The 18002-nt window shown below is 39.6% G+C and overlaps 1 protein-coding gene across 43 annotated transcripts in view; it reads left to right on the top strand.

Annotated features, from left to right (window-relative positions):
• ZBTB20 (zinc finger and BTB domain containing 20) overlaps positions 1 to 18002 on the top strand; it is a 641091-nt gene that overhangs the window by 420247 nt on the left and 202842 nt on the right. For 2 of the 43 annotated variants that reach the window (XM_083736566.1, XM_083736541.1), the window contains one exon: positions 11026 to 11161. The exons of 40 other annotated variants lie outside the window; for them this stretch is intronic. The gene's annotated coding sequence lies outside the window, so the exon portion shown is untranslated. Of the gene's footprint in view, positions 1 to 10822; positions 11162 to 18002 lie in introns of all 43 variants that reach the window. One more of the 43 variants, XM_083736540.1, reaches the window with a different exon arrangement.

Genomic DNA, 18002 nt, shown 5'->3' with positions numbered 1-18002 from the left:
CATGATTTGACAGCTTCATTTAGGTGCTTGCTAGGACTTGCTCTGGCCCAGCTGTGTTTTTCCTTCTCAACCCCCCCCCCCCCCAATTATCAGCTCTTCCCTATTATACAATGCTTTTGACTTTTCCCCAAGTTGGTGGTGTGCGTGTGTGTAGTGTATTTTTAAGTCAGCTTATGATGTGGCGACATGTTTCTGTGGATTTAGGCCAATGCTTTAAAGTGTTTTTAATGTAATTTTTTTTTTTTTTAATCTTGAGTTGCATGCTCTGCCACAGCGGCACCCAAAGTGATATACAACATCAATGGCAATTTAACTGTCAGTTGTTGTTAGCTGCTCTTGGTAGCCAGAATTATTTTAAGAAAATCTGACCCCAAACCACAGCTTGGCTCATTCCTAATATTTGAAATGAAAACACCTTCCTCTGTCGCTCCACTTGTTTTGCTCCACTCAAGCAGAAATGGATATAAAAATAAAATGTTTAAAACAAGCGTTTTGAAATAAATTCAGACTTGCTGCTTTCGAATATTTGCATATTAGAGTTCCATATCTTTTTCGAAAGACCCTGTTCTACTGACAAATTAACAGACTATCAATTGCCCAAGTTCAAGCTTCACTTCATTTTAAATGGGTAAAATTACTTCCTCAAATTACTTGACATTTGATTTAGGATCAGAGATAATTTTGATTTTAAAGGTGGATGCAAAAACAACATGCAGCATGAGAAAGAGATAAAGACTGGTGATGATTATGTTCTTCAGTCCACATACGACTGTTAATTTCAAAAATTTAAAATAATTTTATTCCACATTACTTTAGATACCATTCAAATTTCCAAAGCAAGTAACTTCCATTTCTTTTTTATATATATATGAACTGTCAATCAGATTCTAATTAGTTACAGTTGGCACAGCAGCTCATGGGGATCCAGCTTACGGGTTTGGCACACTTAGAAGAAGAACATAAAACTATTGTGCCGGATAAAAATTTCCTTGGTCTAGCTTGCAAAAGAGTTTTGTTCCTATTTAGGTCAGGGAGATTGTCATATTTTGGGGGTTAGTTTGATTATTAGTTTGCACCACTGTTGGGAAGGATCCAGGTGTCATCCTTACTGCTGCTTTAGCACAAGCTACCAACACTATTGAGTCTGTAAAATGTATATAGTGCTGTAGTCTAAACCACTGAGCCTCTTGGACTTGCCTATCGGAAGGTTGGTGGTTCAAATCCCCACCACGGAGTGAGCTCCCGTGCTCTGTCCCAGCTCCTGCCAACCTAACAGTTCGAAAGCACGCCAGTGCAAGTAGATAAATAGGTACTGCTGTGGCAGGAAGGTAAATAGCGTTTCTGTGCGCTCCGGCTTCTGTCACGGTGTTCCGTTGTACCAGAAGTGTTTTAGTCATGCTGGCCACATGACCCGGAAAGCTGTCTGGGGACAAACGCCGGCTCCCTCAGTCTGAAAGTGAGATGAGCACCGTAACCCCATTGTCACCTTTGACTGGACTTAACTGTCCAGGGATCCTTTACCTTTACCTTTTATATGGCCCCAGACATGTTCTGTAAGGACAGCTGAAGAATATTTATGCAGGGAGGTAGATATCACGGGGCAGGGTGAGATTCTGAAGTGGCCTTAGAATAGGGCAAAACTGCATGGAATGCTGTTATAACTGTTGGGACTTACAGCCTGCATGATAGTAGCTAAAACAGCAATGGATGCTGCAAGGGTGGTCCCAGTCCTAAATATGTTTATTTGAAAAAGAGTGTCACTGAAGACATTAAGATTTAATCCCAAACACTTTTTAAAAAAGCAGTAGCTGATGAAATTGTGCTGCTTCATGCATGGCATTTTCCCTAGAAGTGTGTATTCTGATGCCAGCCACAAGCTTCCCAGTGAGTAGACAACTGTATATATGTGAGCAGACGTATATGATATTCTCTGATGATTTTTCGCAAATGCTACTGCAAGGGAGAAAAATACAATTGCAAATGACCTGTTTGAAACTAATATAAGCTCAAGAAATCTTAACAAATGTCTGTTTCTTGATGCTTAAAAAACAAAAAAAACCAAGAAGAGAAATTTGAGCTGGATGCACATCTTGGTTCTCCAAAGAGAAACTGTTTAAATAATGTATATTCTGTAGAGGAGTAGGGGTTGCCTGAAGCCTGTTTATTAGTTAATAACCTCCTCCTACCTCCCAGCACTAATCTTGTAAAGATCCTGATTTAATAAATCCAAGAAATTATTAAATAAACTAAGTATTTTATATTACTTGTCCTCTTTGAATCCAAATTGCAATACAACAGAATTACATTTTATAAATAACACCTTTCGTACTAGCACCACAGGGCATGGTACAAAAGAATCTAAATAGAACATGAATGCTGTAATCAAATGCAGACCCCAGGAAGGCAGATTGAAAAGGCATGTTGCTGGTTAGAGCAACAGACAGGGTAAGTATAGAGGGTCACAGCAGAAAAGTTGGTTTCAAATACAAGTGCACAATAGAATGAAAATTGTTTGCTTTCCTATTCCAAAACATGACTGATGCCTCTCATCTAAATGACCCAGTTTTATATATACAGTGATTTAGGAAAGGGAGTTCAGGAACATAGGGTAACCTTTGTATTTTTCTCCTTCATTTTCTGTCTTCCTTCCTTTAAATTATAAGTGAACAGGAGGCTTTTTCTTCATGGGTAGATAAATCGTATCTTCTTGATGGTGATTGTGGGATTCCTTGGTGAAGCTTCTTTCAAATCCTTCCTGGCCCATTTTGGCCAGGGCAGGAGAGGAGGGCAGCTTTCCCCTTCCCTTTTTTGCCACGTGCCTTTTCTAACATTGCTCAATAGGTAGAGCATAAGACTCTTACTTTCATCATCGAGCCCAAGGTAGTATTCATAGGGTTTCCAGAAAGTTTCCCATTCAAACACTGACCAGGCCCAGGCATGTGCCTTCAGACCATATCCTGTTAACTGTTTCCCATGCAAATGAGTGCAGCAAATCATTAAGAAGGTGAGATAACATACGGTATTTCATTTAAAATGCAAATATTTTATCTTGGTGCTATAAATGTCTTGATAATAATGAAAAGCTCTTCCATGCTCTCTGTATCTATATTCTGGTAGGTAAAGTCTGTAGTTCATTTTGTTTCAGTTGGTTATACCGGAAGAAAGAACATTCTGCATGTTCAATATTCTTAAAACATATTTTTCAAGGAAGTAGACAGGGCAGACTTAAACTTATCCTATTAATACATTTCTCCTATTCTTTGACACATAGGAAACCATCTCTACCAAATATTTCTATTAGGTTCTACTCGCTAATGGCTCCCTTGCCCTGGTTACCATGAAAGTTTGCTGTAGCCTTGAGTTGTGATATTATTGCTGTTACTCAGTTCTATGAGGTGAAAAAAGAGTGCTTGTTATAATAAAAAGAGGCTCTAATTATTGGGTCATGAGTTAGTGCAGTGCAGAGTGTTTCATTGTGAAATATTCCAAAATCTGGTTTTTGCTATGTAATTTTGGGTCAGATTAAGGGGACTACTGGTAGAGCATATCCTTTGCATGCAAGAAGAGCCCCAGATTCAATTCCCGGCATTTGCACTTAAAAGGATCACATCAGATTGCAGCAGAGGAAGAGAAAGGAAACAGGGATATCACATCAATTCTTTTGAGGCACCAGCTGCCTTTGGTTCTCCCAGATCCACCACTTTGCAGCAGCCATTTGAACAGGTTGTAGCAGAGAGAGGGGAGACGAGCAAGACTGTTTTGCGAGCTCTACTGAGAAGCCAGGTGCCTTTAGCTTTCCGCAAGCAGGTTGCAGGAAAGAGAAAGATAGGAGGCATGGAGTGGTTTGCTTTTCATTGAGCTATAAGCCGCTCTAGAGCTTTTTTGGCTAAAAAGTGGAATACAGATGTGTTGAAATGAATAGCCAGTGGTGTACATGCCTGAAAGACCCTGTAAAGCTGCCACCAGCCAGAGGAGACAGCATCGAGCCCTGTCAATGAATAGTTTGACTTGGGATAAGTCAGCTTCCTATGTTCATGCGACAAACCATTAATATGTCATAGCAAGTATATACCAAAGGTACTCAGTGTTTATTTATTTCAGTTAGGGAGGAGGGAAGAAAACGAAATATTATTTATTGATTTTGGAACCCAGCACACCTTAACAGAAAGCTTTATGAAGCAGCTCAAATACAGTGGTACCTCTGGTTACAGATTTAATTCGTTTCGGAGTGCCATGCACACCCCGAAAAATCCATAACTAGAGGCACCACATCTACCCCTAAACCTGAAGTATACGCTTCCAGGTTTGCTGTGGCTGTAATCCAAATACTCCGTAACCTGGAGGTTACGCAACATGAGGTACCACTGTATATGAAATAAGAAAAAGGCCCATAACAAAAAATTGAGAAAAGCAGCATCAAATCATGTTAAAAGCAACAGGAAAAAGCAGCAGTTCTAGATGCTTTCCAGAATGCATTAAAGAAAGCACACAGTGAAGATTTCGAGGGAGAGCATTCCAGAGACAAGGTTCTAGGCACAATAAGTCCCTGTCCCTTCTTACCAACTACCCTACATAGTCATTGGAGTACTCTGAGCAGCATCCTGTGTTTGGCCTCGGTGCCACTGTATATTAGATATAGGAATGCTTTGCAGTGATGTGGAGATTATCTGTGGGGTTGCGGTGACCATATTCCATGCAGAAAAACAGCCTGCAGCACAGAGCATCTGTCATGTGGATGTAATTCCAAGGAGTCCCCACCTGGTGACCATTTTGTGTGCAATGAACATATGTGGTGGTGCTTACCTCCTGCTGTTTAAGATAGTTTCTCTGGGAAGGTGAAATTATGGGCAGCTAAGTGCAGCAGAATTTGCACAGCCACTTGAAACATAAGCACAGTCAGTGCACTGCATATATCCAAAGGGCAAATGATTATCGGTTCCTAGTTTAATAGGACAGATCTATCATGTATCATGTATCGGTTTGAATCCCCGCGGCGGGGTGCGCTCCCGCTGCTCGGTCCCAGCGCCTGCCAACCTAGCAGTTCGAAAGCACCCCCGGGTGCAAGTAGATAAATAGGGACCGCTTACTAGCGGGAAGCTAAACGGTGTTTCCATGTGCTGCGCTGGCTCGCCAGATGCAGCTTGTCACACTGACCACGTGACCCGGAAGTGTCTTCGGACAGCACTGGCCCCCGGCCTATAGAGTGAGATGGGCGCGCAACCCCAGAGTCGGACACGATTGGCCCGTACGGGCAGGGGTACCTTTACCTTTACTATCATGTATCATAAATATTGATGAAGAACACATGATGCTGCAGGCAACACAAATATTAAACTATTTACAGTAGTTTTCAAAAAGGTATGCAAGTTTTAAAAGGCAGAATTTTCTTCCTTGTTACTCACTATTGTCTCTGGCCATTAAGATTCCAGGTATCCACATGGTGATCATGTGAAGAAAGGAAATGGGTCTCATTTTGTAAATGAGGAACTGGAAGACATAAGGCACTTAGCTCTTTTTGGCAAACTTTTTACTCTGGAGTTGTCCTGTTCAAACCAATGGTACTCAATTCAGAATTAATAATAATAATAATAATAATAATAATAATAATAATAATAATAATTAGATTCAGGATGGCAAATCATGAGTTTTCTTGGGGGAAGTGGGAAACTGGTTGGGGAGAATTTACCCCCAACCCTCAGGCATGCACAATACTGTTTTTCTGTTGACTGTAAAAGGGTTAGGATATATTGAAAAAGCATTTGTAAAATGAGCACCCCCCCCCCCAAAAAAAACCCACAACCCAGCAGTGTGTGTGCTAAATTACTACAATCTGAAATTGAAGATTCAGAGAAATCTCAACCATGTATGAAGGGACATCTTTATGCTAAGCGACTCTTTCTGTGGCCTTGTGTATTACACATACATCTCACATATGTTTTTAAAACTGTCTCCAAAGCAAATACAGAACCTAGCGTTGAGCTGTTTTATGGCTTGTTGATTACTTTTACTTAATTAGGTATGAGCAAACTGGTCTAATGTTGAAGAACAAATCCCCTGAACCAGTGTGCAAACAGTGCAGATAAGGGGGGGAAGATAGGGCCTTCTAAAGCAGTCTGCTGTTTTAAAGGTAGATGAAATATTTAGTGGCACCAGCAGGAGAAAATGAAATATGAGATCTTGCATCCCAAGTTATTTGTGACCTGTTAAAAGACAAGCTGCAAAGCACCTTTACCAAATTAAAACTTTGAAGAAGGGCACAAATGGGAAATGTCAGCACGCTGAAGGAACGTGATTGCCCTCCTGTCTCTTATTGTTATGTGAATTGGAGCTGTGACTGCAGCACCATAGGTGATAGCAGAAGAAATGACATGATTCTGATTCTCTTTTTAGCATGTTGGAATCCCAAAGAGGGGAAACAATATCTGTCTTTCCCCTTTTCCTTTAGTTGTCATCCTGGAAAGCTATCTAGGTTTGCTTAGCCAGCGTGGTGTAGTGGTTAAGAGCGATGGACTCGTAATCTGGTGAACCGGGTTCGCTTCCCCGCTCCTTCACATGTAGCTGCTTGGGCTAGTCTCACTTCTCTGAAGTCTCTCAGCCTCACTCACTTCACAGAGTGTTTGTTGTGAGGGAGGAACATTGTTTGGAGATTGTTAGCCGCTTTGAGACTCCTTAAGGGGAGTGAAAGGCAGGATATCAAGTCCAAACTCCTCCTCCTCCTCCTCCTCCTCCTCCTCCTCCTCCTCCTCCTCTTCTTCTTCTTCTTCTTCTTCTTCTTCTTCTTCTTCTTCTTCAAGAAACTCTGCACTGCTCTGATTGTGTTTACGTTCTGTGACCTCCATCTATGACACATTTATTTGGAAATAAATCTCATTGTTACTGTTTGCAGGTAAGGGCACTTCCAACAGAGCATGTTGGTAGGAGATCATCAGTCTGAATCAAAGTACCAATTACTCATGAACCACACGTTTGGAAGTAGAGGTCACTATGCCAATCACTGCTAGTTTAGGTGGACTAATTGGATAAGCACAAAAGGTCATCACCACCAGTGTGGTATAGTGGTTAGAGTGTTAGACTCTAGGGAAACCAGGGTTCAAATTACTGCTTGGCCACAAAGCTCACTGGGTGATATTGGGCCCGTCACTATCTCTCAACCTAACCTCCCTCACAGAATTGTGAGGATAAAATGGATTTGGGGGTGGGGGTGGGGAGGAGAACCATGTAAACTTCATAGAGCTCTTTGGAGGAAAGGTATAAATAATAACTTAATGATGTCCTCAAAACCGTACCATAAATTTTATCTTAATTTTGTCCATGAATGATTTGAGATGCATTTCCTGGTTACCGGCTGGCATAAAGTGCTTCCAGACTCATGTTTACTCTGAGAGTAGTTCTCATGTTTCTTCTGCATCCACACAGCATCATTGGCATAAAAATGCTGTCTCACATTTCTTTCCTATTTAATCTGGATTTGCCATTTTTCAGGAATATCTGATAAGTACAAATACCCTATTGCCAATTGCCTGATCCATAGCTGAAAATGTACTGTATGTGCTTAGAAACACAGTTTCCATAACTTTCTTAGCTCCAAACAATAAGACAGCAATTTCAATAATGCCATGGTTGGACCAACATGTCATAAAATTCCAGACACAAGTCTTCTTACTTTTTAAAAACTTTTCTTCACGCTTTGGAACTTCAGAACAATAGAAAAATGTGGAATACATGTTGCCTTGTTAGTATGATGTTAACCTGGTTGAGCATCATAAGTGCAAGAAGGACACAGATATAGGCAAAATGTTAATTAAATAGATGGGCACCAAAATCTGAAGAAGAGTTGAAAATAATTAGAAAACCTGCTTCCATTCTTTCAAAGTCTGGTCGACCCAATAGTTGCTGGTATCTCAGTGCCTGATATTCCTCTTTCTGTTTACACATGCTCTATAATAGTAAATAATAAATACTCAGAATGTCAAGGCTGTTAATTTAATTTTATAGTGTTTATGTATATTATACACAAAGGGCCAAATTATATTTATACCCATACAAAAATTATTATTAAGGCATTGTAAGTTCAAAATCCACTTAGCCTAATATGAACTTTCATTTGGTAGCATTGGCTCTATTTCTAAGTTCTGAGGTTAAAAATATTTTCTCAAAACTCAGTTTCTCCTACTTTAGGTTCTTACTCATTCTTCCCTCCAGTGCTTTTTAAAGAACAATCATCAGTTTTTATTTCAGTGAAGTAAAACTTGGCTCGCTTGTACTGTATATAAATTGTCTCCTAAGTTCGGAAACGTAATGATCCCAATCCAGCTAAAGTTAATTGTGCTCATGGCCCATTAATAACAAGAGGATTTGTTAGCCATTACTCCCTTTTTCCAGTGTTTCCATGGGATAGTCAAGATTAACTTTTGCTTTATCAGGGTAGTATCAAACAAAGATGAAATATCAGCACCTAAATTCTCCAAGACTGTGTTCTCCTTTTGCTATGGATACTTTTATCTCATGCAGCCTAAGGATGTTTTCAATCTGCTAGGGAGGACAGGACTAACAGCCTTGCTCCATGAGAATGTGAGAATCTTAAGTTGTTTACGGTATTATTATTTTATGTTTACTTATACCCCGCTCTTTTTCCCTGACAGGGACTCAAGGCAGCTTAGCGTTAAAAATAATAGTTAGAAAACAGTTAAACATTAATAGAAAATATGATCTATTAAAACATATAGATCAGGTTGCAGAGTTTGGAGAAATTAAAAGATAAAGTGCAAGATTGGTTACATTATGCTCAGATCAAAGAAGTTTTCAAGTTGGATAAAAAGATAGGATTCCAGGTGGAAAAATCAAAGTTAGAAACGGAATTGTTAGAACCTAAGACTAAGGTACTTTCAAGAATGTATAATTTGCTGCTAAAATGGAATACACAAGATGAAACGGTGAAATCGGCTATGATAAAATGGGCACAGGACATTGGGTACAATATCATGTTTGCTGACTGGGAAAGGTTATGGACCACCGGTTTGAAATTCACGGCATGTAATGCCTTGAAAGAAAATATTATGAAAATGATATATAGGTGGTACATGACTCCAGTCAAGCTTGCAAAAATATACCATTTGTCTGATGATAAATGTTGGAAATGTAAAGAAACTGAAGGAACGTTCTTTCACCTCTGGTGGACCTGCCCTAGAGTTAAGGCTTTCTGGGAAATGATATATAACGAGTTGAAAAAGGTATCTAAGTATACCTTCACTAAGAAACCAGAGGCCTTTCTTTTGGGCATCGTCGGCCAGAGGGTGTTAAAGAAGGACCGAACATTTTTTATGTATGCAACAACAGCAGCAAGGATACTTGTCGCCAAGCACTGGAAAACCCAAGATTTGCCCACACTGGAAGAATGGCAGATGCAACTGATAGACTATATGGAGCTAGCAGAAATGACTGGCAGAATCCGAGACCTGGGAGAAGAGGCTGTGGAGGAGGATTGGAAGAAATTTAAGGACTATTTACAAAAATATTGTAAATTGTATGAATGTTAAGAAAGATGTAAGATTATTAACAATATGGCACCATTAAGCTAGTTAAAAGGAATATGAAGATCAATGAAAATATAAGAAAAGATAAATTTTGGATAAATATTATGCTAAAATTAAGCTTTTAAGGTTTGGGTAAAATTATCTAAAATTAGGGACACAATATTGGAAAATTATAATATAAGAATTGAAACAAGGTGATAAATTGCTGGGTAAAGCTCGAAAAACTTGGAACGCAGGAACGAGAGATGCGAGGAAGTCCAAAGAAGTGAAGAAAATATGGTTATTGTAAAACTATATGTTATTTTGTTTGTTTTTTCTATTGTATTAAGAAAATCTTTAATAAATATCTTATAAAAAAAAAAAACCATATAGATCATTACAAGAAAAACATCACAGTACCAGCCCTTTCCTTAAAAATGGTCAGGGTACAATAGCATTTATTTGGACTCGCTGATGGTAGTCTGACTAACAATTCTGCAGATAGCTCAGCCCACACTGGGTAACACGTTGCTCATATTAAGGGCACATACTAGGAACAGAAATTATATAAGGTCAGGTGGGTCCCTATGAGTTCCTCAGATTACCTATTCTGTGCTTGAAAGTGCCCTCCTACCGTTTGTGAAGGTGGTGCTGCAGAGCGGTGGAGGTCGGCCCAACAGTTCATTCTGCTTGCAATCTACCCCACGGAATAAAGTGGTTGGTCCCTGTTGTTCCCAGTGCAAGATCACTCCCGCAGCAGCAGCTTTTAGTGTCCTGCCCAACATTCTCCATATCCCTGACCACCTACATATTGTGTACCCCCTTTGCATGTTCTAAAACCAGTACCGTCTGCACAATCCTTCCAAAGCAGTTGACATTTAACCACTGTGCTTAGCCTATACTTATCCCTGTATTCAAGCAATTCTGAATTGTGACTGAACAATTGATACATTAAAAAATAAATGAAATTCCCCGAGTGGCCGGATTTGGAGATGGGAAGGGGGAGGGCACGTTATCAATACTATCAATACTTTCTATAGTTATCTGTCCTCTCCTGTCCCTTGCCTTGAACTTCACAAGTCCTAGATTGGCAAAGTGGAACTTAAATACATTCATTGCTTGCGTGATTATTAGTTCTAAAGCAATTAAGTTAGTAGGCTGCTGAATTTGGACAGTTTGTTTTTCTACTGAAAACTGCATGAACCTCCCAGCATTGTTTGTTTTTATAGTTTCTTCCTTTCTCTGTCTCTCATATACACACACTCTTTCTTTCCTTCTCTCCCCCCCCCCCCCCCCGCTCTGAATTTCAGAGACGCTGTTTCGAGAGACACGGTTGCGTCTCTGGTGTTGTATCAAATGCTCCATCAAGAGGCAATAATGTACATTCCTCTGGCAGGACAGAAGGGGCTTTGCTTTTTTTCTGTTTATTTATAAGACATTTCCTCTAAGTTAGTGGAAGTTTGATCGTTAAGAGGCTCCAGTGATTTTCCTTCCCACCTCTCCCCTCCCTAAGTTCTCTGCCTCAGCACTCCCTGTGGATCCTTGTGAACTCAAAAAGCTGAGGCAGGCAAAGCAGCCAAGCCTTGACACTCTCAAGAGGCAGAGAGGCTCCTTCGTCATCACTTGGAACAGGAACTATAACCGTGGTGGTGAGTGATGAGGATTCAGACATTGTGATGTGGCTGCAGCTATTGGTGCTTCTGAGGCAAAGCAGGAAATATAATATTTGTTTTGTTTTCTTATCACACTAGAGGCTGAAGATTTTAGCAGCTTTTACAGAGCTGAGAAAGCTTTACTCTACATTAATTGCTAGTGACAGACCAATCAATATTGTTTAGGTTGACTTTAGCTTGCAATGGTGGGTTTTCCTGCTGTCACCAGTGGGTGTCAGCCTTGGCAGTAGCTAACAAGGTGCTTGTAGGAGACACAAGTGTGCTGTTGGAAGGGGTCGGGAAGAAGAGAAAATGTTAAATCCTTCACTTGGATTCTTTGTCTGGCAACTTTTCATGCCTGTGTTTCTGAGCATTTACATTATGCTCTGAATACCTGATTGCCCAGCCAAGCAGAAAAGGAACTCTCCAGTGAATGCATAGTAAAAGAAAATGCTTCTATAAAAGCAACCTTTGGGAATAGGAGAAAAAAGTAGTTCGTTTATAGATCGGAGTTCCTTTTTTTTTTTTTTTTGCACATGAAGGGGTTTTTCAAAAAAAATAAAATAAAATTAACTCTTCAGCCTTCTGTTCTTTTTCCTTATAAGATGATATGAATAATTCACACGTGAAGCTTTGTGGGAATCTTCTATGCAGATACACGCTTGGCACCTGTATTTCTCCCTGCAGGTTCAAAAGCAGATGGAGGAAGGGATTTTGAGTAGGAAAAGGTGAGAGGGTTGCACAGCCGCTTCCCCTTTCGCCTGCTCATCCAATCGAATTTGCCGCCTGCCGTGCTTGCTTGCTTTCTTCTTCTTCTTCTTCTTCTTCTTCTTCTTCTTCTTCTTCTTCTTCTTCTTCAACACTCAAATTTTGAGTCTGATACATGTGCTAGTTTTGCAACATCTAGTTTGGCCCATAAAAACATGTTCAGACCTATAAACGTTGTGAAAACTTAGAGAGACATAGCCAAACCTTAAAAAATAAAATACATGGAGTGATTTAATTAAAATGCTTATTCAGAGGCCAAGCAATTAAAAAATACCTATTGCTACATAGAAAGCTGCCTTATGTCAGCTAGTCCAGCTAGCTCAGCATTGTTTACTCTGACTGGCAGCAGACATACAGGATTTTTTCTCATTCCTGCCTGGAAATTGAAACTGGGACCCTCTGCACCTAAGGCAAATTCACATCAGTGTTTGCAAATGTGGAACAGGCAGGACAAATTCCATGTTATATTTAGCTAAGAGGGGGGAAATACAGTTGAAAGGGAACACCTGCAGTCTTTAAATATTTTTAAATATATATTTTAATCACCTTGAACTAATGAGACAGAGTAGGCTGTACTAGCTAGGTGAATGAATGGTCTTATTCTAAATATGAAGCACCTCTTCTGTCTGGAAAATACTTCTGAATGGATCGTTTTCCTGGAAATCATTCCACACCATGATGTCTACAAAACGCACTCAGAGACAAGGCAGTACCACCCAAATTCAAAAACAGTTATTAGTTAATATACGTAAAACCTATCATCTATACAGTATGGTTTTGCTATGTAAAAATATTATAGATGTCACCAGTGCTTTCTTTTTCTAGGGGTATGCAGGGGTACGCATACCCCTAAACATTTTGTGAATCTAAGTCTGGCCTCATTGAGGGGCAGTATTTCAATATGAGTAGGAAAATGAGAGTACCCCCCTAAACATTGTTTTAAGGGGGGGAGCACTGGATGTCACTCAGCACAATGAGTGCAAGTGCTTCTTAATGTGGGTTATGCCCTAATTGCCACCAAGAAAATAGTAAACTAATTCTAAGTAGTATATACCATTTTTATTGATGCGAACTGTAACCAGTATACAAATGCTAATTTTATGGAAATTCTGAGTTCCGCAGCTAAATAATGCTTTGTGAATGATGAAAGAGGCTCTTGAGAGAGTTCAAGGGTTTCTCCACTAGTGCCGAAAAGTGTATACATCAGATAGTGGAAACAGTACGGTACATATTTTCTGGCAAATGACACATGGTTTATTTCCAATAGGAATCAGTAGAGTTTTGGGGATTTTTATAATGATTTATGACCTCCTGTCTTTTAGCATTGTGCTATCTGTAGGTGAAGACACACAAAACATGTTAGGTATACAGATTTGGTGTGAACTCTCATTCACTGCCTTGAAACAAATGCCCTGAAATGTAGTGAATATGTGCTCCTTCACAACACTCCCATCAAACTGAAAATGTTGCTTCTCTCTTTCCCTAAGTTATTAATGAGCATGGAAACAAGTAGCATTGAATCTGCATCATGAAAATAGGCTATTATTGTTCTGTTTTGTTCAGCCACCTGAGGTTAACTGTTTCTCTCTGCCATTTTTGTAGCCAGGGAGCCCAGAAAGGTAGTATTTTTTCCCCAATTTTTCATATATATTTCATATTATGCTAATGGAAAGTGCTTGGCTTGCCCATAATTTTTTTTAGAAACCAAACAAAATTGTGATTTTTAAATGAGTAGTGCAATTTGCTAGCTTGGTCCCATCAAAATATTTGGGGGAAGTTAATTCAAAGGCAGGTTTCGGTCTGCCATCTTTATTTAAATTGGTGTCTGGCATCCCAACAGTGATGAAGACCACTACTTTCACCTTGGGAACCTTCATGGTGAGTTTGGCAACAGTCTCTGAAGAGGCCACCAAACCTATCCCCCAAACAGGGGCCATCAGGCCAAGTCACATTTCTGCCATCATTTGGTTCACAACGGGTGTGGCATGAGAGGATAGCAAGTGTGGTGGTAAGACTCAAGGACAATCCCCCAAAAATAAAAATAAAAACATTTCATTGTAGTATAGTATAGTATAGTATAGTATAGTATAGTATAGTATAGTATCATAATGGGGGTTTTTAATAAAAAAAAATAGAATATGTAGCTGACTTGTTTCATACTTTCTGGATGTCCCATGATCATATTATAAAGTAGTAGTGTTCTATGTTACAAAACAAGCATTTCTTTTTGTTTTCCAATGTATTTCTTATCAATAAAAAATTCAGTGTGATGCAAGCAAATTTTAATTCCCAGAGGGAAAAAGTTTGGTCTAAACCTCCTCACAGGGTCACTATCTATCTATTTATTTATTTAAAGGTATACACAACTTTTATTGTAAAAAACTTCAAAGTACTTTACAAAAAGATAAAACAATAAAAGTGAGAAAACATACAAAAGTTAAAATACTAACACAGATTAACAACTTTCTTGACATCTGGGTAGGCTTGTCTGAACAAGAAGGGCTTTAGCAACACTCAATAGGCAGGGAGTCCCAAAGCACAGGTGCTGCCACAATAAACAATCAGTTTCTTACAAATGCAGACTGTGGCACCTGTAGCAGTGCCAATTCCACCAATCAAAGCAGTTGAGTGAGAACATGTGGGGTAAGGCAAGTTGACTGGTCTCAAGTTGTTAAGGGAATTATGAGGATAAAAAGGGGAGAGGACCATGTATACTGTCTTGAGTACTTGAGGAACAGGTGGGAGATAAAACCTATTATGTCAGCTTGGGCAAGTATATGGCTGTGAAACTGTTTTGCTCTTTTTATCTTCTTCTGTGTAGTCATGTGTTTATTGTGTGTGTATTTTAACAAGCTTAACTTCTACCATTAACTTCTGGTGTGTAAGCGGGGATTCTTTTTTCTTTTTTAAGAGCAGCCTTACATGCGGAATCATAAGCTGCCTTGAAACTCCCCTGAGTTCAGGGGAGATCCTCATAATGCTTTAATGATTGGTACGATAAAATAGGCTAATAAATGCATCTAATAAGATACCCCCATAGATGTATTATTTGCTTTTATTTTCCTCTCTGCATGTTCTAGGATTTTCTATTATGATCCCACGCTAGCATGGGGTAACGCTGCTGGCAAAACAAAGTCAGTGCAAATTACAGAGGAGCTGTGTTGCTGAAGGGTTGTGGCAGTATACTTCAGGGCACATGTCTCGAGTTCACCAAAACATGGGTATCATGCGTGCCGTACGTCATTAGATGTGCTTTCCAGGAAATAAGAAGCATAATCATATGTTGGGGGAGAACGTTCTTGCGATACACTCTGCCTTAGCAAACTGTCATGCAATTTCTCCCGGCCGTGTATATTACACAGTAAAGAACGGGAACCCTGCTGCATATCAGAAGGTTGTAATTTCATTTAGGTATTCTATTGGCATGGTAAACTGCAAGAGCACAGCTCAAGTGGCTATTTAAATCATAGGAGTTTTAAGCTGAAAATACCGCCTAGCAGTAATTGCCCTTTTCTTCAGGGTTGCGTTGCCCATAGGCATGTGCTTAAAGTTTTCCACTGTCTTCCTACAAATAATAAATGGCTTTAGTAGGCAGAGTGGTGTGATTCTCCAAAATGCCACCCATACAAACAGGGTGAAGGAAGCGATCATTAAAAAAGGTGGGACTTGGGGTGCTTTCAGATGGGGTCTTAGTTTGCAAATAGTGCAACAAGTTGATGGTAACAGATTTGTTTGCTTTTTTGAAGAACTTGCTGGATTTCCATTGGAAACAGGCTGCCATTTTATTCCCAATGACATCATATAGATGCTGCCAAAAGCTTGCATGCATGAAGAGCGCTGATCCCGCAATAAACACCTACCTGGAAATAGCCTAATAAAGCTAATCTTCATGCACAATCTGAAATCCTGACAAAATAAGTTTGCGTTAAGGAAAGGAAGTTGCTATTATTGGTTCTTCTTGGGGAAAGTGCTAACATCCAAGGCACTTTTTCTGTTTGTAAGTTACAGATATATAACCTATCCAGTGAGTAGATAGATACCATTAACTGATCCACGTGTAAGGTTTCTGATCCTTCAATCCGTCATTTGGAGGATTGGGAGCACACATTCCCCCTGCTCTCACACCACACACTTAGCTTAATAAGTAAGTTCCTGGTTTGATTAGTATAACATCCAAACTGGAAAAATGTGGTTTGCATGAAGACTACAGCCCATAACCATGGTGGAAGTGTGTGAACGCAGAGCTATTTTCTGATCCTCCAAAACATAGTTTTATGGCAGCCTTCATATCCATCCATACATTTACCATCTTGTGGTACAAATGATTTAGCTGCTAAGTCCTGCTGAGTTTTCCTGTGACTCAATGATTAATATAAGCTGTGACCAGTGTATGGTCCTGCTTATGAGTATTGTGACCAGAGCTTAGATCTTAAAAATGAAATGTGCCTATTTTCCCATTTTCAGAAAGGCTGAACTCGGAACTCTGTGGAGGTTGTTGTTTTCGCAGTGAAACAGCTCAGACTGGAAGCTCACCTACTTCCTGGCCTTCAGACAGGGGATTGCCTGTTATTTCCACACCTCATGTGGCAATTGTGAAGCTCTTTTTGGTTTATCATCTCATCTATTTTTATGCTTCTGAAGGGGATTGGGGAGCACAATCTGAGAGTGGGCCGAGAACCCAATCAACTGGTGTGGAGACCTCTGGTCCTGGGGTACAGATGTTTGTGACCAAAAGCTTCTTGCGGTAGCTAGAAGTACACATATCTGCTGTTTTGTTCCACCTGCTCCTCCTCAGAGGACAGAGCTAAAGCTTGATAAAGTGTTACCCTCTGTGTATTAAGCACCTCCTCTAAGGTTCTGTATTGCTTTCAAAAGATAGTGTCTTGTGCTCCCTATTATGCTGCTGGTTCAGCCCTCTGTTGTTAGAGTTCCTTAGATTCAGCGCCATGCTATTTGATTGGTATCTTTCCAACAGTGATATGTGTTCTACTTGTACCATGTGGAAAAATGAATAAAATATCTAAATGTTAAAAGACAGTTTATAAACACCATATGCACACGCACACCGTGGAAAAGAAAACTTTTCACTTAAAATATCTTAATTAGATAATTCTTCTGTTTGCATGTGTAAAAAAACTGGAGAACTGCACCTTAGTTTCTCTCTCTCTCTCTCTCTCTCTCTCTGTGTGTGTGTGTGTGTGTGTGTGTTTTAAAAAAATTAGGCTATAGAGCTAATAGAAACTAATTTTCAAGCATGTGTAGGATTGTAATGCATAAGATGGAGCTAACATGTCCTTTATTGCTCCAGAGGGGAGCAATGGGTAGAACTCTGTGGGGAACTAGATTTCTAGTGAAGATTAGGAGAAACTTCCTAATGACAAGAACTGCTTGACAAAAGCTGGTTCAGAAGTAGGGATGCGGGAGAAAATAAATTAAGTTCACATTTAAAAGCAAACCTACCTAACTTGCTCCTTCTGAAATAATGTGTGAAACGAAACAGTCATCCATCCAAATTCATATTTCTTTGAATGTTGCAGTTCAGTTCTCCAGCCACATTATGGGTACAAAAATGCATATTAAATGCTTACATTCATGAAAATATCACGAAGGTGCATTTTATTAGAGAGACTAGCTCTGCAAAATTCTGTATATTGAGCAAAACTGCATACAGATATGTGTAAGGAAAAATTCACACTAAAATGCTAATGAATTTTACGATTTTGAATTTTTTTTTATAGCAGACTGAGATGGAAACGTGGTGAACTGTACTTAAGATTGGAAAAATGAGAAACTGAAAGAAACCAAAATTGACAGATTTACCCATTGTTGTTCAGGAGCTCTCTTTTGCAGGAGCAGATGCTGGGTATCTTCTGTCAGGGATGCTGCAGTGGCAACCTACATTGCAGATCCTGCAGCCAAGAAAGGGTTTGAATAGATGACCTGCATGATGCCTTCCAATTATAAAATTCTGTGATTTATTATTTACTCTGGATTCCAGTGAAGTTGTAATTGGTGTGAAATGTTTTTAGTTGCAGAAGAAATCCAAAAGGCTTGCTTGTTTCAGTGCATT

The sequence above is a fragment of the Podarcis gaigeae genome, assembly GCF_964106915.1.
Source record: "Podarcis gaigeae genome assembly, chromosome: 4".
NCBI classification, from domain to species: Eukaryota; Metazoa; Chordata; class Lepidosauria; order Squamata; family Lacertidae; genus Podarcis; species Podarcis gaigeae.
Note: the sequence above shows the minus strand (reverse complement) of the source record. Positions and strands in the feature narration are given on the sequence as shown.